Raw genomic sequence first — 25,595 nt, forward strand, 5'->3', positions numbered from 1 at the left:
AATGCTCAAAAATTGATAAGAATCAGGAACTAACATTTTATAGCACTCTTGAAATAGCATTTTAGGCATCAAGATGGACTCAAACAAGCATGGTGCAATGGAACAAAATGAAGAGGACATCCAGAGGAACATTTTGATATATCACACGCGCCAAACGGAGCTATGGATGATGAGATATGATATGATGAAAAGTGCTTGAAAAAGTAACAAAAAAGGACTTTGGAAAAATTCGACCTAGGGTTTCAGATCCAGATCCGGGCGGCGTGGATCCCGAGGATCACCGGAGGGCTGACCAGAGTTCATCATCGGAGTGGAAGAAGGAGGCGGCCGGAGTGAGCTCGAGGCTCGCCGAAGTTGATCCGGCCGGCTGGAGCCTGCGACGCGGCGCGGGCGAGGCGGCGGGCGACGTCACCGGAGCTTGGCGGGGGCGGCACAAAGGTGGCGGCAGTCGGCAGCAGGGTCACCGGAGCCGGGCGACGAGGTGGCAGCCGGCGGGCACGTCGGGCGGCGGAGCTACAGGCATGAGGCGGCGATCGGTGGGAGGAGAGGCGGCGCGATGGATACGGGCGACGGCGGGCGAGGCGCGGGCCGGCCGTGGGCCTGGCGGGCGGGCGGCGCGTGAGGTGACCTGGGTGCCACGCGGCACGCCCTGGTTCATCGGGCGGCGGCGGCGGACGTGTCCGGCCCGCTCCAGACGTGTCCGGCGGCGGCGGGGGAGAAAATTTGGGTTAGGGACCCGAAAATGAAGGAGGGGTGCACATATTTATAGGTAGAGGGAGTTAGGAGAGTCCAAATGAGGTGCGGTTTTCGGCCATGCGATCGTGATCAAACGGCCAAGAGGATGGAGGGGGTTTGGATGGATTTTGGGCCACTTTGGAGGGGTGTTGGGCTGCAACACACACGAGGCCTTTACGGTTCCTCGGTTAACCGTTGGAGTATCAAACGAACTTCAAATTGCACGAAACTTGACAAGTGGTCTACCGGCAGCGTACCAAGGCCGCTTGGCAAATCTCGGTCCATTCCGAGATTGTTTAACACCCACACACGAAAAGAGGCAAAATGGGACGCCGGAGGACATAGGAGTGTTGGATCGCAAAACGGACAACGGGGAAAATGCTCGAATGCATGAGACGAACACATATGCAAATGCGATGCACATGATGACATGATATGATATGCATGACGTGGACAAAATTCAAAACGAAGACAAAACCCAACCATGAGGGAATATCATAATTTAGAGCCGAAAATGGCAAGAGTTGGAATACAAATATGGCAAGTTACATAAGGGGCGTTACAGTGTTCTATCGCAAACAAACAATAGCATACATAAGCAATCAAACAAAGATGCATGGGTAAAACTCAAGTAAGAAGATCTACCCAGAAAGTTTGACTTAAGAACTCCGGTTTGCAAAAAGAATCAAATCGAACGGAGCAACGAAACTCAAACTGCGAAAGAAACAAGATCTGATTACTAATCTATACAAAAGTCAAATTTTACAGTGACAAAATCTTGTTCAAGTTGGTTAAATGTAAAGAGGGCTTCGAGATGAAGATCTAGGCGCTTGAATCGTCTGATTCCGATAGACGAGCGAAAAGATAAACTAAAACGAAAATCGGATCGGAAATCGCGATCGAAAATAATCGCGAGAAATCCGAGAAAAAGAAAAACTGACGAACAGGCTAACGAACGAACGTTCGCTGTCTGCGGGTAACGGGTGAAAACCGTTCGTTAAAACGAACGAATAGGCGTTCGCTAACTAAATAAACTAACAGGAAAACCGATCTAAAAGAATAAACCGTAATTAAAAAAACCGGATCTAGATCTAGGGTTTACTGAAATAAACTGACGAGAAAAAACGGCGACGGCTCCGGTGAAGTCGGCGGCGGTGGCGTCGGCTGGTGCGGCGGCGGCGCGGGCGGAGATGCGGCGGCGGGGCGCCGCGGGGCGGCGGGATGCAGCGGCGGCGGCGAAGCTGCGGCGGCGGGGCGGCACTGCGGCTCGGGGCGAGAGGCTGGCGGCGGTGGTGGTGTGGGGGGGCGGTCGAGGCGGGGTCGGCTCGGCCTTTAAAGGGCGGGCGAGGCGGCGGCTTGGGCAAGGGGCCGGGGGAGGAGGAGTCCTCCCCGGACTCGGCGGCGACGGCGTGCACCGGCCGGACTCCGGTCGGAGTCTGTCGGGGCGAGGGGTGGGCTGGCGCGGCTGGCCAACTGGGCCTGGGCCCAGTTCGGTCCGGCGGAAAAACTTTATTTTTAAAATAAATAAATTCCGCGCAGAAAAACGCCAAAAATAAATACTAAACGGACGCCAAAAATCCCAAAATAAATTTCCCCGTCCTCTAAAAATCTACCGGACAAGGTGAACATTTATTTGGGCCTAAATTGCAATTTTGAAAAACGCGAATTTTTCCTATGCAAATAAATTAGCAATAAAATCCCAAATAAAATATTTATTTGTTTTTAATATTTTTCCTCCAATATTCCATTATTTTTGGGGAAGTCATATTATCCCCTCTCATATATTTTTTTTATATGAAATATTTTCGGAGAGAAAAATAATAAAACAAATTGATCCTCGTTTCGATATTTGATAAAATTCAAATATGAAAATAGTGAAATCCCTAACTCTCTCCGAGGGTCCTTGAGTTTCTTAGAATGTCGAGGATCACGAAACGAATATGCAATAAAATATGATATGCATGAATGATCTATGTATAACATTCCAAATTGAAAATTTGGGATGTTACACCTTCCCTCAGAGTCTGCACCCATTCGTTACGACGAGATGGGGTGTGGCTACAGGGTCTCCCCCTCCCCCGGATCGCAGATGAGCATGGTTACAGTACGAGCCGACCAAGCGGTCACCTGCCTGCCTGGCGCGGCACTGTTGCCATGCGGCCCATGACACGGCCTACGTCAGCAAGGGCCATGCTCCCACGACGGATGGTCGGTACGGCCCGTAGGCGGCAAATGTCTACTAAGCAAGTTTATTCTTGTAGACACGTGTTGGGCCTCCAAGCGCAGCGTTTTGTAAGACAGTAGCAATTTTCCCTCAAGTGGATGACCTAAATTTTATCAATCCGTGGGAGGTGTAGGATGAAGATGGTCTCTCTCAAACGACCTTGCAATCAAATACAAGAAATCTCTTGTGTCCCCAACACACCCAATAGAATGGCAATTTGTATAGGTGCACTAGTTCGTCGAAGAGATGGTGATACACGTGTAATATGGATGGTAGAAATATATTTTTATAATCTGAATAAATAAAAACAGCAAGGTAGCAAATAGTAAACGAGAACAAAAACGGTATTGCAATGCTTGAAAATGAGGCCTGGGGTCCGTACTTTTGCTAGTGCAATCTCTCAACAGTGCTCATATAATTGGATCATATGACCACCCCTCAACATGCGATGAAGAATCACTCCAAAGTTCCTATCTAGCGGAGAACATAAGATGGAATTGTTTGTAGGGTACGAAACCACCTCAAAGCTACTCTTTCCGATCAATCTATCCTAGAGTTCGTACTAAAATAACACGAAGCTATTCTTTCAGATCGATCTAACCAAGAGTTCGTACTAAAATAACACCAAAGCAAATTCAGATTCATAATATTCAATCCAACACAAAGAACCTCAAAGAGTTCCCCGAGATTTCTACCGGAGAAACAAAGACAAGAACGTGCATCAACCCCTATGCATAGATTACCCCAATGTCACCGCGGGAATCCGCGAGTTGAATGCCAAAACATATATCAAGTGAATCAATACGATACCCCATTGTCACCACGAGTATTCATATGCAAGACATATATTAAGTGCTCTCAAATCCATAAAAGTATTCAATCCGATAACAATGAAATCTCAAAGGGGAAAACTCAATTCATCACAATAAGATAGAGAGGGGAAAACACCATATGACCCGACTATATTAACAAAGCCCACGATACATAAAGATCGTGACATCTCAAGAACACGAGAGAGAGAGATTAAACACATAGCTACTGGTACAAACCCCTAGCCCCGAGGGTGGACTACTCCCTCCTCATCGTGGTGGCCGCCAGGATGATGAAGATGGCCACTAGAGATGATTCCCCCCTCCAGCAGGATGCCGGAATGGGGTCTAGATTGGTTTCCGGTGGCTACAGAGCCTTGCGGCGGCGAAACTTCTGATCTAGGTTAACCCCGAGGGTTTTGGAATATTTGGGAATTTATAGGGTAAAGAGGGGGTGTGGGAGGCCACCGAGGTGGGCACAACCCACATGGGCACGCCTGGGCCCCTAGGCATGCCCTGGTGGGTTGTGCCCCCTTGGGGCACCCCCCAGGTGCTGCTCTGGACCATTGGTGATCTTCTGGTCCATAAAAATCTACAAAAAGTTTCGCGGTGTTTGGACTCCGTTTGATATTGATTTCCTGCGATGTAAAAAAACAATAAAAAAATAGGACCTGGCACTGGGCACTGGGTCAATAGGTTAGTCCCAAAAAATGATATAAAGTTGCTATAAAATGATTGTAAAACATCCAAGAATGATAATATAATGGTATGAATACTTCATAAATTATAGATACGTTGGAGATGTATCAGCGGCGGGCCCTACCTGTCCGCGAGCAACCAGAAGACGGCGCGCCCCGGGAAGACGGCCTCGGGGGCGGGCCGGCCTCCAGCAGCCGGCCCTCCCTCCTCTCGGAGTCCGCGCGCCATTAATCCGATGAGACGAAGCGTGGCTATAGTGAGCGCACGCGAGGTGGCGGGACTGTAGCCATGCACCTCTCGACAAGGCCTCCGCCATCAAGGGTGAGGCTACAGCAAAATGGAATCAGTGTGGCCCGCAGGCGGCGGGCCCTACTTGTCAGTCGGGTTCATGGCAGCTGATTGGACCCACCAGGCGGCGGGCCCCAGCAGCCGATGAAGAACCCGGCGCCCCTAGACACTGACGTCCAGGTCCTACACCCGGTCGTGTTACCATTGTACCCCTGGGGGTAGGCCTATATAAACCCCCAGGATCACCCATGTAAAGGGTTCAGCACCCACGCCATTCACATACACATAGCTAGGAGAAGCAAGAGAGCTAGCCTTGCCCTTCTTCTTCCTCTAGCAATACAGATCAAGGAGCAAACTTGTAGCTACTCTGATCACAGTCATCATGCGGAGACCCCGCAGAGCAGGACTAGGGGTGTTATCTCCTCGGAGAGCCCCGAACCTGGGTAAGACTCGTGTACATTCGAGATCTCCCCATTCCCGCTTCTATGGCCCGACGACGTTCTCCTGTCCCCGTCCATGATAAGGCACCCCCTGGCATCTATCACGAGAATACCCCGACACGTTTAAGATTCCAATGTTATCGTGCATACTGCTTTGCTATTGTATTACTGTATTTACTCATACGTACTAATAACCCACAAGTATAGGGGATCGCAACAGTTTTCGAGGGTAGTGTATTCAAACCAAATTTATTGATTTGACACAAGGGAGCCAAAGAATATTCTCAAGTATTAGCAGCTGAGTTGTCAATTCAACCACACCTGGATAACTTAATATCTGCAGCAAATTATTTAGTAGCAAAGTAATATGATAGTAGTGGTAACGGTGGTAAAAGGTAATGGTAGCAAAAGTAATATTTTTGGTATTGTGTAGTGATGATAACAATAGCAACGGAAAAGTAAATAAGCGAAGAACAATATATGGAAAGCTCGTAGGCAATGGATCGGTGATAGAGAATTATGACGGATGTGGTTCATCATGTAACAGTCATAACATAGGGTGACACAGAACTAGCTCCAATTCATCAATGTAATGTAGGCACGTATTCCGAATATAGTCATACATGCTTATGAAAAAGAACTTGCATGACATCTTTTGTCCTACCCTCCCGTGGCAGCGGGGTCCTATTGGAAACTAAGGGATATTAAGGCCTCCTTTTAATAGAGTACCGGACCAAAGCATTAACACATAGTGAATACAGGAACTCCTCAAACTACGGTCATCACCGGGAGTGGTCCCGATTATTGTCACTTCGGGGTTGCCAGATCATAACACATAGTAGGTGACTATAGACTTGCAAGATAGGATCAAGAACTCACATATATTCATGAAAACATAATAGGTTCAGATCTGAAATCATGGCACTCGGGCCCTAGTGACAAGCATTAAGCATAGCAAAGTCATAGCAACATCAATCTCAAAACATAGTGGATACTAGGGATCAAACCCTAACAAAACTAACTCGATTACAAGATAAATCTCATCCAACCCATCACCGTCCAGCAAGCCTACGATGGAATTACTCACGCACGGCGGTGAGCATCATGAAATTGGTGATGGAGGATGGTTGATGATGACGATGGCGACGGATTCCCCTCTCCAGAGCCCCGAACGGACTCCAGATCAGCCCTCCCGAGAGAGTTTAGGGCTTGGAGGCGGCTCCATATCATAAAACGTGATGAATCTTTCTCCTTGATTTTTTTCTCTCCGAACACGAATATATAGAGATGGAGTTGAGGTCGGAGGAGCTCCAAGGGGCCCACGAGGTAGGGGCGTCCCCACCCTCATGGCTAGGGTGTGGGCCCCCTAGTCTTGATCTTTGGCCAGTATTTTTTATTATTTCCAAAAATAGTCTCCGTGAAGTTTCAGGTCATTCCGAGAACTTTTGTTTCTGCACATAAATAACACCATGGCAATTCTGCTGAAAACAACGTCAGTCCGGGTTAGTTCCATTCAAATCATGCAAGTTAGAGTCCAAAACAAGGGCAAAAGTGTTTGGAAAAGTAGATACGACGGAGACGTATCAACTCCCCCAAGCTTAAACCTTTGCTTGTCTTCAAGCAATTCAGTTGACAAACTGAAAGTGATAAAGAAAAACTTTAACAAACCCTATTTGCTCTTGTTGTTATAAATATGTAAAGCCGGCATTCAAGTTTTCAGCAAAGATTATAAACTAAACATATTCACAATAACGCTTAGGTCTCATGTTTACTCATATCAATGGCATAATCAACTAGCGAGCAATAATAATAAATCTCGGGTGACAACACTTTCTCAAAACAATCATAATATGATATAACAAGATGGTATCTCGCTAGCCCTTTCTGAGACCGCAAAACATAAATGCAGAGCACCTTTAAAGATCAAGGACTGACTAGACATTGTAATTCATGGTAAAAGAGATCCAGTCAAGTCATACTCGATGTAAACTAATCAGTAATGAATGCAAATGACAGCGGTGCTCTCCAACTGGTGCTTTTTAATAAGAGGGTGATGACCCAACATAAAAGTAAATAGATAGGCCCTTCACAGAGGGAAGCAGGGATTTGTAGAGGTGCCAGAGCTCGGTTTGAAAATAGAGATGAATAATATTTTGGGCGGTATACTTTCATTCTCAACATAACAACCAAGAGAAGGTGATATCTTCCATGCTACACACATTATAGGCAGTTCCCAAACAGAATGGTAAAGTTTATACTCTCCCTCCACCAACAACCATCAATACATGGCTTGCTCGAAACAACGAGTGCCTCCAACTAACAAGAGTCCCAGGGGGAGTTTTGTTTGCAATTATTTTGATTTGATTTGCATAAAGCATGGGACTGAGCATCCCGGTGAACAGCCATTTTCTCGTGAGTGAGGAGCGGAGTCCACTCCTCTTAAGAATAACCCGCCTAACATGGAAGATACGGACAACCCTAGTTGATACATGAGCTATTCGAGCATACAAAACAGGATATTTATTTGAAGGTTAGAGTTTGGTACATACAAATTTACTTGGAACGGCAGGTAGATACCGCATATAGGAAGGTATAGTGGACTCATATGGCATAACTTTGGGGTTTATGGGATTGGATGCACAAGCAGTATTCCCGCTTAGTTCAGGTGAAGGCTAGAAAAAGATTGGGAAGTGACCAGCTAGAGAGTGACAATAGTCATGAAAATGCATTAAAATTAATCAACACCGAATGCAAGCATGAGTAGGATATAATGCACCATGAACATAAATATCATAGAGGCTATGTTGATTTTGTTTCAACTACATGCGTTAACATGTGCCAAGTCAAGCCACTCGAATCGTTCAAAAGAGGATACCACCCTATCATACCACATCACAACCATTTTAATAGCATGCTGGCACGCAAGGTAAACCATTATAAGCTCCTAGCTAATTAAGCATGGAATAAGCAACTACAATCTCTAATTGTCATTGCAAACATGTTTAATTATAATAAGCTGAATCAGGAACGATGAACTAATCATATTTATAAAAACAAGAGAGGTCGAGTTCATACCAACTTTTCTCATCTCAACAAGTTCATCATATAATCATCATTATTGCCTTTCACTTGCACGACCGGATAGTGTGGATAATAATAATAGTGCATGTGCATTGGACTAAGCTGGAATCTGCAAGCATTCAATAAATCGGAGAAGACAAGGCAATACGGGCTCTTGTCAGATCAACAATAATGCATATAAGAGCCACTTCAACAATTAATCATGATCTTCTCCTATCGACCCCAAAGAAAAGAAAAGAAATAAAACTATATACACGGGAAAGCTCCCAACAAGCAAAAGAAGAACAATAAATCTTTTTGGGTTTTCTTTTTAATTACTACTACAAGCATGGAAAGTAAACTAATTAAAAGCTACAACTATTTTTTTTGTTTTTCTTAAGGTTTATCAAACACACAAGAAGAAAGCATAAAAAGAGAAAATAAACTAACATGGATGATACAATGAAAAAGTATGAGAACCGACAACTAGCAATGAGTGTGTGAACATGAATGTAATGTCGGTGGGAAATACGTACTCCCCCAAGCTTAGGCTTTTGGCCTAAGTTGGTCTATGGCCACGGCTGGCCTGGCGGATATCCATAATAGTAGTTGGGGTCGTAATGAGATGAAGAAGAGGAAGACTCCGATTGCCACTGGCTGACCATCATCTCCGGATCCCACTGATAATTAGACTGTCATGGAGGATAGCGGTGAGGCCTTCATTCTTAGCCAATTCATGAAAATCTTCATAAATCCTGACTACTCTCAAGAAATCACCGGAAGGCCATTCACACGACCGAACCTCCGCGGTGCGAGGCAGATTATACTTAGGCTTTGGTGCCTTTTCCTTCGAGCTTTGGCTCGATGAGCCCCTCAAAAGTCTCCTCATCATTTTCTAAAAAATTCTGAAATATTTAGTAACTTCAAAATAAAAGTAAACCAAACTCAACAATATTGATAGCAACTACTCCTACAAGTGCCTAGGGCCTATATCATGCATCAAAACTACTTTTGACCATATAAATTTGACATGCAAGCTCAAGAACAGGGTCACCTAAGCATCAAAATTTTGCAATGAATAAAGCACTAGAACAAAAACTAATTGGACCAATGGAGGAGCCACATACCAAGGAACAATCTCCCCAAGCAGTTTTGTGAGAGGTGCTTTGAGCAAGGAGATCAAAAATGCCAGCAAAACGAGCTTGGACTCGGGTTTGAGCTGGTTATTCGTGTTTGTGGGAGGAAGAAGAAGTGTATGGGTGAAAGGATAAGTGGAGGAGGGCCACCGTGGGCCCATGAGGTAGGGGCGCGCCCTCCACCCTCGTGGGCAGGTGGTTGACCCCCCTGCTGTGTTCTCAGTGCCAAATATTCTCAAATATTCTGGAAAAAATCATATTTAAATTTCAGGGCATTTGGAGAACTTTTATTTTCGAGGTATTTTTATATTGCACGGATAATCAGATAACAGACAGAAAAATATTTATTTTTATTTTGTTTAATGTAAATAACAGAAAGTAAAAGGAGGGTACATAAGGTTGTGCCTTCTAGTTTCATCCATCTCATGATCATCAAAAGGAATCCACTAACAAGGTTGATAAAGTCTTGCTAACGAACTCATTCCGAATAACATGGAACCGGAGAAATTTTGAATAACACTATGTTACCTCAACGGGGATATGCACATCCCCAATAATAAGAATATCATATTTCTTCTTGACAGTAGGAAGAGGAAATTCAAAACCTCCAAATATAATCGATGGAATTTTTCCAATAGAGTTGATACTATGAACTTGAGGTTGTTTCCTCGGAAAGTGTACCATATGCTCATTACCATTAACATGAAAAGTGACATTGCCTTTAGTGCAATCAATAACAGCCCCTGCGGTATTCAAAAAGGGCCTTCCAAGAATAATAGACATACTATCATCCTCGGGAATATCAAGAATAACAAAGTCCGTTAAAATAGTAACGTTTGCAACTACAACAGGCACATCCTCACAAATACCGACAGGTATAGCAGTTGATTTATCAGCCATTTGCAAAGATATTTCAGTAGGTGTCAACTTATTCAAATCAAGTCTACGATATAAAGAGAGAGCCATAACACTAACACCGGCTCCAAGATCACATAAAGCAGTTTTAACATAATTTCTTTTAATGGAGCATGGTATAGTCGGTACACCGGGATCTCCAAGTTTCTTTGGTATTCCACCTTTAAAAGTATAATTAGCAAGAATGGTGGAAATTTCAGCTTCCGGTATCTTTATTTTATTTGTAATAATATCTTTCATGTACTTAGCATAAGGATTTGTTTTGAGCATATCAGTTAATTGCATACGCAAAAAGATAGGTCTAATCATTTCAGCAAAGCACTCAAAATCCTCGTCATCCTTCTTCTTGGATGGTTTGGGAGGAAAGGGCATGGGTTTATGAACCCATGGTTCTCTTTCTTTACCATGTTTCCTAGCAACAAAGTCTTTCTTATCATAACATTGATTCTTTGATTGTGGGTTATCAAGATCAACAGCAGGTTCAATTTCTATGTCATTATCATTACTAGGTTGAGCATCATTATGAACATTATCATTAACATTACCACTAGTTTTAGGTTCATTACCAGATTGAGTTTTAGCATCAGAAATAGAAATATCATTTGGATTCTCATGTGGTTCAATAACAGGTTCACTAGAAGTATGCAAAGTCCTATCATTTTTCTTTTTCTTCCTTTTAGAAGGACTAGGTGCATCTATATTATTTCTCTGAGAATCTTGCTCAATTCTCTTAGGGTGGCCTTCAGGATACAAAGGTTCCTGAGTCATTCTATCAGTTCTAGTAGCCACTCTAACATCATTCTCATTATCTTTAGTATTCAATTCATTGAGCAAATCATTTTGAGCTTTAAGTACTTGTTCTACTTGAGTGGTAACCATAGAAGCATGTTTACTAATAAGTTTAAGTTCACCTTTAACATTAGCCATATAATCACCCAAGTGTTCAAGCATATTTGAATTGTATTTCAATTGTCTACCAAAATAAGCATTAAAGTCTTCTTGCTTATCCATAAATTTATCAAACTCATCTAAGAATGGGCTAGCAAATTTAGTAAATGGGATTTCAGCTTCATCATATCTATAGAGAGAATTTACCTTTACTACCTCTGTCGGGTTATCAAGACCATGAGTTTCTTCAATAGGTGATGGATCAAGATCATATGTTTCTTCTGTTGGGTAACGTAGCAGAAATTTAAAATTTTCTACGCATCACCAAGATCAATCTATGGAGTAATCTAGCAACGAGGGGAAGGAGAGTGCATCTACATACCCTTGTAGATCGCTAAGCGGAAGCGTTCAAGTGAACGGGGTCTATGGCCACGGCTCGCCTGGCGGATATCCAAAGTAATAGTTGGGGTCGTACTGCGAAGAAGAAGAAGACTCTGATTGCCACTGGTTGGCAATCATCTCCGGATCCCGCTGGTAATTAGACTGTCGTGGAGGATCAAATTGTGGTTCCGACTCTGGCTCTGGGGCTGATGTAGGGTTCCGGTAGGCATGAATAGCCTCCGGCGGAACGACATACTGGCCTGTAGATAAATCAAACAAGGAAGGAGCAGGCAAGGTGATAGTCTCAGGATGATGTTTATCAAATAACAATTTGTATTTAAGCTCCCTTTCCCTATTCTTTACAATAAAATCATGCGCTACCATACTCTTATAATCTAAATAAACAGTAGGCAGCAATTTTTCTTCTTTTTCATAGTGCCTAATAGGTATGTTATAGTATGCAGCAAGGCGTGAAGCATAGACACCTCCAAAGATGGGGCCCTTTGTATGGTTCAGACTTAACCGTTTAGCAATAATACCGCCCATACTAACAGAGTCGTCCCAGAATAAACCATGGAACAAAATAATAATATCAGGAACACTAAGGTTTCCACAGTTTCCACGACCAATTACGCAACGACTAGCAAATATTGCAAAATAGCGTAAAACAGGAAAATGTATGCTAGTGATTCTTGCATCAGAAACTTTCCTAGTTTCCCCTACAGTGATAGTGTCAATAAACCCATCCACATCTCTACGATGTGGTTCCTCTAAGCTACCCTCGAAAGGTATTTTGCAAACCCCGCAAAATTCATCTAGTGACATCTTCTTAACCACTTCATATAAATGAAACTCTACTGAAGGAGGTGATTCCTTAGGATAATAGTAGAAGTTTTGCACAAAAGTATTGGTGAGTAAGAGATACTGTTCGCGTTGGTCGCAGAGGAAGTCGGTGAGGCCTGCATTCTTAGCCAATTCATAAAAATCATCATAAATCCCGGCTGCTCTCAAGATATCATCGGAAGGCCATTCACACGGCCGAACCTCCGCGGTGCGAGGCAAATTATATTTGGGCCTCTTTGCTTCTTCCTTTGCTTTTCCTTCGAGCTTCGGCTCGATGAACCCCTCAAAAATCTCTTCGTTATTTTCTGAAAAATTCTGAAATTTTTAGTAACTTCAAATAAAAGTAAACCAAACTCAACAAAATTGATAGCAACTACTCCTACAAGTGCCTAGAGCCTATACCATGCATTAGAACTACTTGGAACCATATAAATTTGACATGCAAGCTCAAGAACATGGTCACCTAGGCAGCACAAGTTTGCAATGAATAAAGCACTAGAACAAAAACTAATTGGACCAATGGAGGAGTCACATACCAAGGAACAATCCCCCAAAGCAGTTTTGTGAGAGGTGCTTTGAGCAAGGAGATCGAAAATCGCAACAAAATGAGCTAGAACTCGTGCTTGAGCTGGATAATGGTGTTTGTGGGAGGAAGAAGGAGTATGTGGGTGCAGAAATAAGTGGAGGGGAGCCACCATGGGCCCACGAGGCAGGGGCGCGCCGGGGGGTGGGCGTGCCGTGGACCCTCGTGGCCAGGTGCTTGGTCCCCCTGCTGTGTTCTCAGTGCCAGCTATTCTCAAATATTCCAGAAAAACTCATATTTAAATTTCAGGGCATTTGGAGAACTTCTATTTTCGGGGTATTTTTATATTGCACGGATAATTCAGAAAACAGATAGAAATTACTATTTTTTCTTTATTTAATATAAATAACAGAAAGTAAAAAGAGGGTACAGAGAGTTGTGTTTTCTAAATTCATCCATCTCATGCTCATCAAAAGGAATCCACTAACAAGGTTGATCAAGTCTTGTTAACAAACTCATTTCGAGTAACATGAAACCGGAGAAATTTCGAATGACACTATGTTACCTCAATGGGGATATGCACATCCCCAAAAATAAGAATATCATATTTCTTCTTGACAGTAAGAAGAGGAAATCCAAAACCTCCAAAAATAATCGATGGAATTTTTCCAATAGAATTGATATTGTGGACTTGAGGTTGTTTCCTCGGAAAGTGTACCGTATTCTCATTACCATTAACATGAAAAGTGACATTGCCTTTGTTGCAATCAATAACAGCCCCTGCAGTATTCAAAAAGGGTCTTCCAAGAATAATAGACATACTATCGTCCTCGGGAATATCAAGAATAACAAAGTCCGTTAAAATAGTAACGTTTGCAACCACAACAGGCACATCCTCACAAATACCGACAGGTATAGCGGTTGATTTATCAGCCATTTGCAAAGATATTTTACTAGGTGTCAACTTATTCAAATCAAGTCTACGATATAAACATAGAGGCATAATACTAACACCGGCTCCAAGATCACATAAAGCAGTTTTAACATAATTTCTTTTAATGGAGCATGGTATAGTGGGTACTCTTGGATCTCCTAACTTCTTAGGTATTCCACCCTTAAAAGTGTAACTAGAAAGCATGGTGGAAATTTCAGCTTCCGGTATCTTTCTTTTATTAGTAACAATTTCTTTCATGTACTTAGCGTAAGGATTCATTTTGAGCATATCAGTTAATCGCATACGTAAAAAGATAGGTCTAATCATTTCAGCAAAGCGCTCAAAATCCTCATCATCCTTTTTCTTGGATGGTTTGGGAGGAAAAGGCATGGGTTTTTGAACCCATGGTTCTCTTTCTTTACCATGTTTCCTAGCAACAAAATCTCTCTTATCATAACGTTGATTCTTTGATTGTGGGTTATCAAGATCAACAGCAGGTTCAATTTCTATATCATTATCATTGCTAGGTTGAGCATCATCATGAACATTATCATTAACATTATCACTAGTTTCAGGTTCATTACCAGATTGTGTTTCAGCATCAGAAATAGAAATATCATTTGGATCCTGAGGTGTTTCAGCAATAGGTTCGCTAGAAGCATGCAAAGTCCTATCATTTTTCTTTTTCTTCCTTTTAGAAGGACTAGGTGCATCTATATTATTTCTCTGAGAGTCTTGCTCAACTCTCTTAGGGTGGCCTTCAGGATACAAAGGTTCCTGAGTCATTTTACTAGTTCTAGTAGCCACTCTAATAGCATAATCCTTATTCTTACTATTCAATTCATTGAGCAAATCATTTTGAGCTTTAAGTACTTGTTCTACTTGAGTGGTAACCATAGAAGCATGTTTACTAATAAGTTTAAGTTCACCTTTGACATTAGCCATATAATCACCCAAGTGTTCAAGCATATCAGCACTGCGTTTTAGTTCTCTTCCAAAATAAGCATTGAAGTCTTCTTGCTTAACCATAAATTTATCAAACTCATCTAAGCATGGGCTAGCAAACTTAGTAAATGGGATTCCAGCTTTAGCATATCTATAGAGAGAATTGACCTTTACTACCTGTGTCGGGTTATCAAGATCATGTGTTTCTTCAATAGGCGGTAAATTAAGACCATGTGTTTATTCAATAGGAGGTAAATTCTTAACGTCTTTAGCTTTAATACCCTTTTCTTTCATGGATTTCTTTGCCTCTTGCATATCTTCAGGACTGAGAAATAGAACACCTCTTTTCTTCGGAGTTGGTTTAGGAATAGGCTCAGGAGTTGTCTTAGGAAGTGTCCAATTATTTTCATTTGTCAACATATTATTCAATAGAATTTTAGCTTCATTCGGTGTTCTTTCCCTGAAAACAGAACCAGCACAACTATCCAGGTAATCTCTGGTAGCATCGGTTAGTCCATTATAAAAGATATCAAGTATTTCATTTTTCTTAAGAGGATGATCAGGCAAAGCATTAAGTAATTGGAGAAGCCTCCCCCAATCTTGTGGGAGACTCTCTTCTTCAATTTGCACAAAATTATATATATCCCTTAAGGCAGCTTGTTTCTTATGTGCAGGGAAATATTTAGCAGAGAAGTAATAAATCATATCCTGGGGACTACGCACACAACCAGGATCAAGAGAATTAAACCATATCTTGGCATCACCCTTTAATGAGAACAAAAATATTTTAAGGATATAAAAGTAGCCAGTTTTCTCATCATTAGTGAACAGGGTGGCTATATCATTTAATTTAGTAAGATGTGCCACAACAATTTGAGATTCATAGCCATAAAAAGGATCATATTCAACCAAAGTAATTATATCAGGATCAATAGAGAATTCATAATCCTTATTAGTAACAAAGATAGGTGAAGTAGCATAAGCAGGATCATATTTCATTCTAGCATTCAGAGTTTTTTGTTTAAGTTTAGCTAATAATTTCTTAAGATCACTTCTATCATTGCAAGCAAGGAAGTCTCTTTTAGTTCCTTCATCCATAACATAGCCCTCAGGCACAACAGGTAATTCATATTTATTAGGATAGCCTTCATAATCACTTTCATCAGTATTATCAGTTTCAATAATTTCATTCTCTCTAGCCCTAGCGAGCTGTTCATCAAGAAATTCACCGAGTGGCATAGTATAGAAGTAGTTTCATCATAAGTATCATGCATAGCAGAAGTGGCATCATCGATAATATGCGACATATCAGAATTAATAGCGGAAGTAGGTTTAGGTGTCGCAAGCTTACTCAAAACAGAAGGTGAATCAAGTGCAGAGCTAGATGGCAGTTCCTTACCTCCCCTCGTAGTTGAGGGATAAATCTTGGTTCTTGGATCTTTCAAGTTCTTCATAATGATAAGCAGATATAAATCCCAAGTGACTCAAAGAATAGAGCTATGCTCCCTGGCAACAGCGCCAGAAAATAGTCTTGATAACCCACAAGTATAGGGGATCGCAACAGTTTTCGAGGGTAGAGTATTCAACCCAAATTTATTGATTCGACACAAGGGGAGCCAAAGAATATTCTCAAGTATTAGCAGTTGAGTTGTCAATTCAACCACACCTGGATAACTTAATAATTGCAGCAAAGTATTTAGTAGCAAAGTAATATGATAGTAGTGGTAACGGTGGTAAAAGGTAATGGTAGCAAATGTAATATTTTTGGTATTTTGTAGTGATGATAATGATAGCAATGGAAAAGTAAATAAGCGAAGAACAATATATGGAAAGCTTGTAGGCAATGGATCGGTGATAGAGAATTATGCCGGATGTGGTTCATCATGTAACAGTCATAACATAGGGTGACACGGAACTAGCTCCAATTCATCAATGTAATGTAGGGATGTATTCCGAATATAGTTATACGTGCTTATGGAAAAGAACTTGCATGACATCTTTTGTCCTACCCTCCTATGGCAGCGGGGTCCTATTGGAAACTAAGGGATATTAAGGCCTCCTTTTAATAGAGTACCGGACCAAAGCATTAACACATAGTGAATACATGAACTCCTCAAACTACGATCATCACCGGGAGTGGTCCCGATTATTGTCATTTCGGGGTTGCCGGATCATCACACATAGTAGGTGACTATAGACTTGCAAGATAGGATCAAGAACTCACATATATTCATGAAAACATGATAGGTTCAGATCTGAAGTTATGGCACTCGGGCCCTAGTGACAAGCATTAAGCATAGCAAAGTCATAGCAACATCAATCTCAGAACATAGTGGATACTAGGGATCAAACCCTAACAAAACTAACTCGATTGCATGATAAATCTCATCCAACCCATCACCGTCCAGCAAGCCTACGATGGAGTTACTCACGCACGGCGGTGAGCATCATGAAATTAGTGATGGAGGATGGTTGATGATGACGATGGCAACGGATTCCCCTCTCCAGAGCCCCGAACAGACTCCAGATTAGCCCTCCCAAGAGAGTTTAGGGCTTGGAGGCGGCTTCATATCGTAAAACGTGATGAATCTTTCTCCCTAATTTTTTTCTCTCCGAACACGAATATATAGAGTTGGAGTTGAGGTCGGAGGAGCTCCAGGGGGCCCACGAGGTAGGGGGCGTGCCCAGGGGGGCAGGCGCGCCCCCCACCCTCGTGGCTAGGGTGTGGGCCCCCTGGTCTTGATCTTTTGCCGGTATTTTTTATTATTTCCAAAAAATAGTCTCCGTGAAGTTTTGGGTCATTCCGAGAACTTTTGTTTCTGCACATAAATAACACCATGGCAATTCTGCTGAAAACAGTGTCAGTCCGGGCTAGTTCCATTCAAATCATGCAAGTTAGAGTCCAAAACAAGGGCAAAAGTGTTTGGAAAAGTAGATACGACGGAGACGTATCACGAACTTATTTTTAAATTGAAGGATCCAATCGAAACTCCAATGGCACAACATGTATGTTTACGCATGTTTCTTAACAGGTTTACTCTTATAGATAGCTCTGTTGATTTCAATTTCAATTGTGTATACAGTTGACTTCTCATATCATGCACATTACTAGCATCACAACAGAGCCAATAGTGTTGGTGTACATGTAGACCCGTGGTACCCATATGAAATCTTGTTGTGTCGTGAACTTTCCCACGCTTTGTATTCTTTCAGTGCTGCTTCATCTTGAACTAATATGATTTGAACCGGGCCTCTATTTTTATTTGGCAAGACAATGCAGTGACCATAGGACCTAGATATATGTTTTTTTGATGCTTTCATTATGTACTACTTGGCAATACAAGACTTGGTAGTTTAATCATGCCCACCTTACTAATGAACTGGTTCACCGAAATGAGTTTCATATACTAGTACATGACAAACCTGTTATGTGTCTGCTTTTTTATTCTTTTAGAATGTTGACAGAATATTGGGGAAGCACTGGTACGCGTCGGTTCTATACAAACGGTTTTTAACCCCTTTCCGAGACGACATTTGGAACCGTTGCCTAGTGAATGAAGGCGATAGGGGGGTCCTTCCCACATGACCCAGAAACGGTCGAGGATATGGCCCTCCTGGCACACACACTCGGCAAAATGAATTCGTGTGCGACCGCGAGCGCTCAAATACGGAAATACATACAGTAGAGCTAAAAAATACAATTATACAGGCGAAATTGTTTCCGGTCACAAGTACAAACCACAAAGTTAGTCCCCGCTAAACGCTTCGTTCGTATGTACATCCCACACGGTCGCTCCAAGGAAAACGTTTCTATTCACTAGTACATCACACACAATTTTTCTCGTTCAATCGTTTGTGACAGCATTGCCATTGCAGACGATATTAACAATTCTATCATTTGCGTTATTGAATGCATCACACACGTTCCGTAGAAGAAACTGTGTGGTAAAGGCTGTCCATCACACACAGTTTCTGTGTGGTAAACGTTCGTGCAAGGTGGTTGCTACCTCTTGAGCACTGCGTTGGTTTTCCCGAAGAGGAAGGGATGATGCAGCAAAGTAGCGTAAGTATTTCCCTCAGTTTTTCAGAACCAAGGTATCAATTGAGTAGGAGGCTACGAGCCAGTCCCTTGTACCTACACAAAACAAATAAATCCTCGCAACCAACGCGATAAGGGGTTGTCAATCCCTACACGGCAACTTACGAGAGTGAGATCTGATAGATATGATAAGATAATATTTTTGGTATTTTTGTGATAAAGATGCAAAGTAAAATAAAAGCAAGGTAAAAAGCAAAGGAAATAACTAAGTATTGGGAGATTAATATGATGAAGATAGACCCGGGGGCCATAGCATTCACTAGTGGCTTCTCTCGAGAGCATAAGTATTCTACGGTGGGTGAACAAATTACTATTGAGCAATTGACAGAATTGAGCATAGTTATGAGAATATCTAGGTATGATCATGTATATAGGCATCACGTCTGAGACAAGTAGACCGACTCCTGCCTGCATCTACTACTATTACTCCACTCATCGACCGCTATCCAGCATGCATCTAGAGTATTAAGTTAATGAAAACAGAGTAACGCCTTAAGCAAGATGACATGATGTAGAGGGATAAACTCATGCAATATGATGAAAACCCCATCTTGTTATCCTCGATGGCAACAATACAATACGTGCCTTGCTGCCCCTACTGTCACTGGGAAAGGACACCGCAAGATTGAACCCAAAGCTAAGCACTTCTCCCATTACAAGAAAGATCAATCTAGTAGGCCAAACCAAACTGATAATTCGAAGAGACTTGCAAGGATAACCAATCACACATAAAACAATTCAGAGAAGGTTCAAATACTGTTCATAGATAGACTTGATCATAAACCCACAATTCATCGATCTCAACAAACACACCGCAAAAAGAAGATTACATCGAATAGATCTCCACAAGAGAGGGGGAGAACATTGTATTGAGATCCAAAAAGAGAGAAGAAGCCATCTACCTACTAACTATGGACCCGTAGGTCTGAGGTAAACTACTCACACTTCATCGGAGGGGCAATGGTGTTGATGTAGAAGCCCTCCGTGATCGATGCCCCCTCCGGCGGAGCTCCAGAACAGGCCCCAAGATGGGATCTTGTGGATACAGAAAGTTGCGGCGGTGGAATTAGGGTTTTGGCTCCGTATCTGATCATTTGGGGGTACGTAGGTATATATAGGAGGAAGGAGTAGGTCGGTGGAGCAACAGGGGCCCCACGAGGGTGGAGGGCGCGCCTGGGGGGTAGGCGCACCCCCCTACCTCGTGGCCTCTCTTTTTTCTTGACGTAGGGTCCAAGTCCCCTGGATCACGTTCGGTGAGAAAAATCATGTTCCCGAAGGTTTCATTCCGTTTGGACTCCGTTTGATATTCCTTTTCTTCGAAACCCAGAAATAGGCAAAAACAGCAATTCTGGGCTGGGCCTCTGGTTAATAGGTTAGTCCCAAAAATAATATAAAAGTGGATAATAAAGCCCAATAATGTCCAAAACTGTAGATAATTTAGCATGGAGCAATCAAAAATTATAGATACGTTGGAGACGTATCAAGCATCCACAAGCTTAATTCCTGCTCATCCTCGAGTAGGTAAATGATAAAAACAGAATTTTTGATGCGAAGTGCTACTTGGCATAATTTTAATGTAATTCTTCTTAATGGTGGTATGAATATTCAGATCCGAAAGATTCAAGACAAAATTCATATTGACATAAAAATAATAATACTTCAAGCATACTAACAAAGCAATTATGTCTTCTCAAAATAACATGGCCAAAGAAAGTTCATCCCTACAAAATCATATAGTTTAGTCATGCTCCATTTTCGTCACACAAGAATGCTCTCATCATGCACAACCCCGATGACAAGCCAAGCAATTGTTTCATACTTCAGTAATCTCAAACCTATAAACTTTCACGCAATATATGAGCGCGAGCCATGGACATAGCACTATGGGTGGAATAGAATATAATGAGGGGGATTATGTGGAGAAGACAAAAAGGAGAAAGTCTCACATCAACGAGGCTAATCAATGGGCTATGGAGATGCCCACCGATTGATGTTAATGCAAGGAGTAGGGATTGCCATGCAACGGATGCACTAGAGCTATAAATGTATGAAAGCTCAACAAAAGAAACTAAGTGGGTGTGCATCCAACTTGCTTGCTCAGGAAGACCTAGGGCACTTGAGGAGGCCCATTGTTGGAATATACAAGCCAAGTTCTATAATGAAAATTCCCACTAGTATATGAAATTGACAAAACAAGAGACTCTCTATCATGAAGATTACGGTGCTACTTTGAAGCACAAGTGTGGAAAAGGATAGTAATATTGTCCCTTCTCTCTTTTTCTCTTATTTTTTATTTGGCCTTTTCTCTTTTTTTACATGGACTTTCTCTCCTTTTTTTATAATTCCTCACTTGGGACAATGTTCTAGAAAATGATGATCATCAAACTTCTATTTATTTTACAACTCGATGCTAGAACAAAAGATGACTCTATATGAATGCCTTCGGCAGTGTACCGGGATATGCAATGGACCAAGAGTGACATGGATGAAAGAATTATGAACGATGGCTTTGCCACAAATACTATGTCAACTACATGATCATGCTAAGCAATATAACAATAATGAATGTGTCATGATAAACGGGATGGTGGAAAGTTGCATGGCAATATATCTCGGAATGGCTATAGAAATGCCATAATAGGTAGGTATGGTGGATGTTTTGAGGAAGATATAAGGAGGTTTATGTGTGAAAGAGCGTATCATATCACGGGGTTTGGATGCACCGGCGAAGTTTGCGCCAACTCTCAATGTGAGAAAGGGAAATGCCCGGTACCAAAGAGGCTAGCAATGATGGAAGGGTGAGAGTGTGTATAATCCATGAACTCAACATTAATCATAAAGAACTCAAATACTTATTGCAAAAATCTACAAGTCATCCAAAACCTCGGCACTACGCATATGCTCCTAGGGGGATAGATTGGTAGGAAAAGACCATCGCTCGTCCCCGACAGCCACTCATAAGGAGGACAATCAAATAACACCTCATGTTTCAAATGTGTTACATAAGGTTTACCATACGTGCATGCTACGGGACTTGCAAACTTCAACACAAGCATTTCTCAATTTCACAACTACTCAACCAACACGACTTTGATATTATTACCTCCATATCTCAAAACAATCATCAAGCATCAAACTTCTCTTAGTATTCAAAACACTCATAAGTAAAAATTTATTAATCTTGAACACCTAGCATATTAGGATTATTTAAGAAAATTACCATGCTATTTAAGACTCTCAAAATAATATAAGTGAAGCATGAGAGATCAGTGGTTTCTATAAAACAAATCCACCATCGTGCTCTAAAAGATATAAGTGAAGTACTAGAGCAAAACTATATAACTCAAATGATATAAGTGAAGCACATAGAGTATTCTAACAAATTCCAAATCATGTATGGCTCTCTCAGAAGGTGTGTATGGCAAGGATGATTGTGGTAAACTAAAAATCAAAGACTCAAATCATACAAGACGCTCCAAGCAAAACACATATCATGTGGTGAATAAAAATATAGCTCCAAGTAAAGTTACCGATAGGAGTAGACGAAAAGAGGGGATGCCTTCCGGGGCATCCCCAAGCTTTGGCTTTTAGGTGTCCTTATATTATCTTGGGGGTGCCATGGGCATCCCCAAGCTTAGGTTCTTGCCACTCCTTGTTCCATAATCCATCAAATCCTTACCCAAAACTTGAAAACTTCACAACACAAAACTTAAAGTAGAAAATCTCGTGAGCTCCGTTAGCGAAAGAAAACAAAAGACCACCTCAAGGTACTATAATGAACTCATTATTTATTTATATTGGTGTTAATCCTACTGTATTCCAACTTATCTATGGTTTATAAACTATTTTACTAGCCATAGATTCATCAAAATAAGCAAACAACAGATGAAAAACAGAATCTGTCAAAAACAGAACAGTCTATAGTAATCTGTAGCTAGCGCAAGATCTCGAACCCCAAAAATTCTAAAATAAATTTCTGCACGTGAGGAATTTATCAATTAATCATATGAAAAAATAATTAACTAAATAGAACTTTCCAAATAAAAATGGCAGCAGTTCTCGTGAGCGCTAAAGTTTCTGTTTTTTACAGCAAGTTTAACAAAACTTTCCCCAAGTCTTCCCAACGGTTCTACTTGGCACAAACACTAATGAAACACAAAAAAACACAACCAAAACAGAGGCTAGATAAATTATTTATTACTAAACAGGAGAAAAAATCAAGGAATAAAAATAAAATTGGGTTGCCTCCCAACAAGCGCTATCGTTTAACGCCCCTAGCTAGGCATAACAAGTAAGGATAGATCTAGGTATTGCCATAATAATAATATAGATCATTAAAACTCATTTCATATTATCTACGTTCTGCAGCAAGTTTTCTTTGAGGCAAGCAAAAGTAATCAAAAGGGCTAAATTTAATGGGGCAAAAGTCCCCAAGATCAACCTTAGGAGGTATAGGTTCCTCCTTTGGTCCTTCGTATTGCACAACCAATTCATCATTGTAAGCATTCTTTTGACAGAACTTTGTGAGCCTATATTCAAGAGAATATCCTAGTTCATTATTTCAAATAGAAAAATCATCATTAAGTTCAGAAATTCTATCAACTAAAACATTGGTAGGAACCCTTTTTCTAAGATTTTCATTGAAAGCAACATAGTCTAGAGATTGAAAACACATTATTTCTTCTTGATCAAAGAGGATGGCCTCTATGGGAGGACGACAAGCGTCCACCCTATAATGTGCAAAGATTTCTTTGGCCTCTTTTATTATGAATATAAACTCATGAGCCAAAAATATAGTAGTGGCATGCTTAACAGAAGAATGCTCAATATTAGAAAATTCTAGGAAAATCCTTTGTATGCAAGGGTGCATGTGCATGAATTGTCTTTCAAGTTCAACTACAAGCATGGCAATAGCGTCCGCAAGACTACTAGTTCTATGAAGGATGGAACTACCCATAGAAGGTAAAGCACTGGCACAAGTAAAGAAATCTTGAATAACTCCTTTTCCAATAATATTACCACAACCAACACGGAATTTTTTTTGTATGTAAGATGGGTGGTTCTTTAGCAGGAGCATCAGAATTTTTCATGATATCATTATTGTCCATATCGACAATAATTTCCCCAATTTCAGACATAGAGGCAGAAGGTAAGGGACAAGCCATAACGACAAGCAAACGAACTAATGCACAAGCAAACAAAAAGCGGGAAAAAGAGGCAAACGGGAAAGAGAAGGAGGATAGAGAGAGGGCGAATAAAATAGCAAGGGTGAAGTGGGGGGAGGAAAACAAGAGGCAAATGGCAAATAATGTAATGCGGGAGATAAGGGTATGTGATGGGTACTTGGTATATTGACTTTTGCGTAGACCTCCCCGGCAACGGCGCCAGAAATCCTTCTTGCTACCTCTTGAGCACTGTGTTGGTTTTCCCTGAAGAGGAATGGATGATGCGACAAAGTAGCGTAAGTATTTCCCTCAGTTTTTGAGAACCAAGGTATCAATCCAGTAGGAGGCTATGCGCCAGTCCCTCGTACCTACACAAAACAAATAAATCCTCGAAACCAACGCGATAAGGGGTTGTCAATCCCTACACGGCCACTTACGAGAGTGAGATCTGATAGATATGATAAGATAATATTTTTGGTATTTTGTGATAAAGATGCAAAGTAAAATAAAAGCAAGGTAAAAAGCAAAGGAAATAACTAAGTATTGGGAGATTAATATGATGAAGATAGACCCGGGGGCCATAGGTTTCACTAGTGGCTTCTCTCGAGAGCAGAAGTATTCTACGGTGGGTGAACAAATTACTGTTGAGCAATTGACAGAATTGAGCATAGTTATGAGAATATCTAGGAATGATCATGTATATAGGCATCACGTCCGAGACAAGTAGACCGACTCCTGCCTGCATCTACTACTATTACTCCACTCAATGGCCGCTATCCAACATGCATCTAGAGTATTAAGTTAATGAAAACAGAGTAACGCCTTAAGCAAGATGACATGATGTAGAGGGATAAACTCATGCAATATGTTGAAAACCCCATCTTGTTATCCTCGATGGCAACAATACAATACGTGCCTTGCTGCCCCTACTGTCACTGGGAAAGGACGTCGCAAGATTGAACCCAAAGCTAAGCACTTCTCCCATTACAAGAAAGATCAATCTAGTAGGCCAAATCAAACTGACACTACAAAATAAGACACATCCGTGACATTTTGGGCCAAAGAAAAAAATTTCTGTCATACATATGACACTTCTATGATGATAATTGTGACAAAACCCGGTATCATCATAGATGTGGTGGGCTCCTAGTTCCATGACAGAAAATGGGCTTTTCGTCCTGGGCGGGCCAGAGACGCAGCTGCATGACATTCTTTGGGCCGTCCATGATGGAAAAAACCGTGGTAGAAGCGAGGGGGAGGAAAAATTTTGGGAGTTCCCAGTTATGGTGGGAGGTCGGGGACCGAGCGATGCGCGTTTCTCTCGTACATGTACGCGCGTGTGTGCGAGGCGTTGGCTCTAACTGAACCCGAGCGAGGTGTTGGGCTCTAACTGAACCCGAGCGATTGCACTGCAGGCTACGCGTTACTGAACCTGAGCGATCGATCGATGGTTGTTAATTGAACCCGATCGAGCGTTTCCTTCACTAATGCTGCTAACTGAAGCCAATCGA

This window comes from Triticum urartu, chromosome 2A, assembly GCF_056163025.1.
Source record: "Triticum urartu cultivar PI428250 chromosome 2A, HENAU_Tu73, whole genome shotgun sequence".
Lineage (NCBI taxonomy): Eukaryota > Viridiplantae > Streptophyta > Magnoliopsida > Poales > Poaceae > Triticum > Triticum urartu.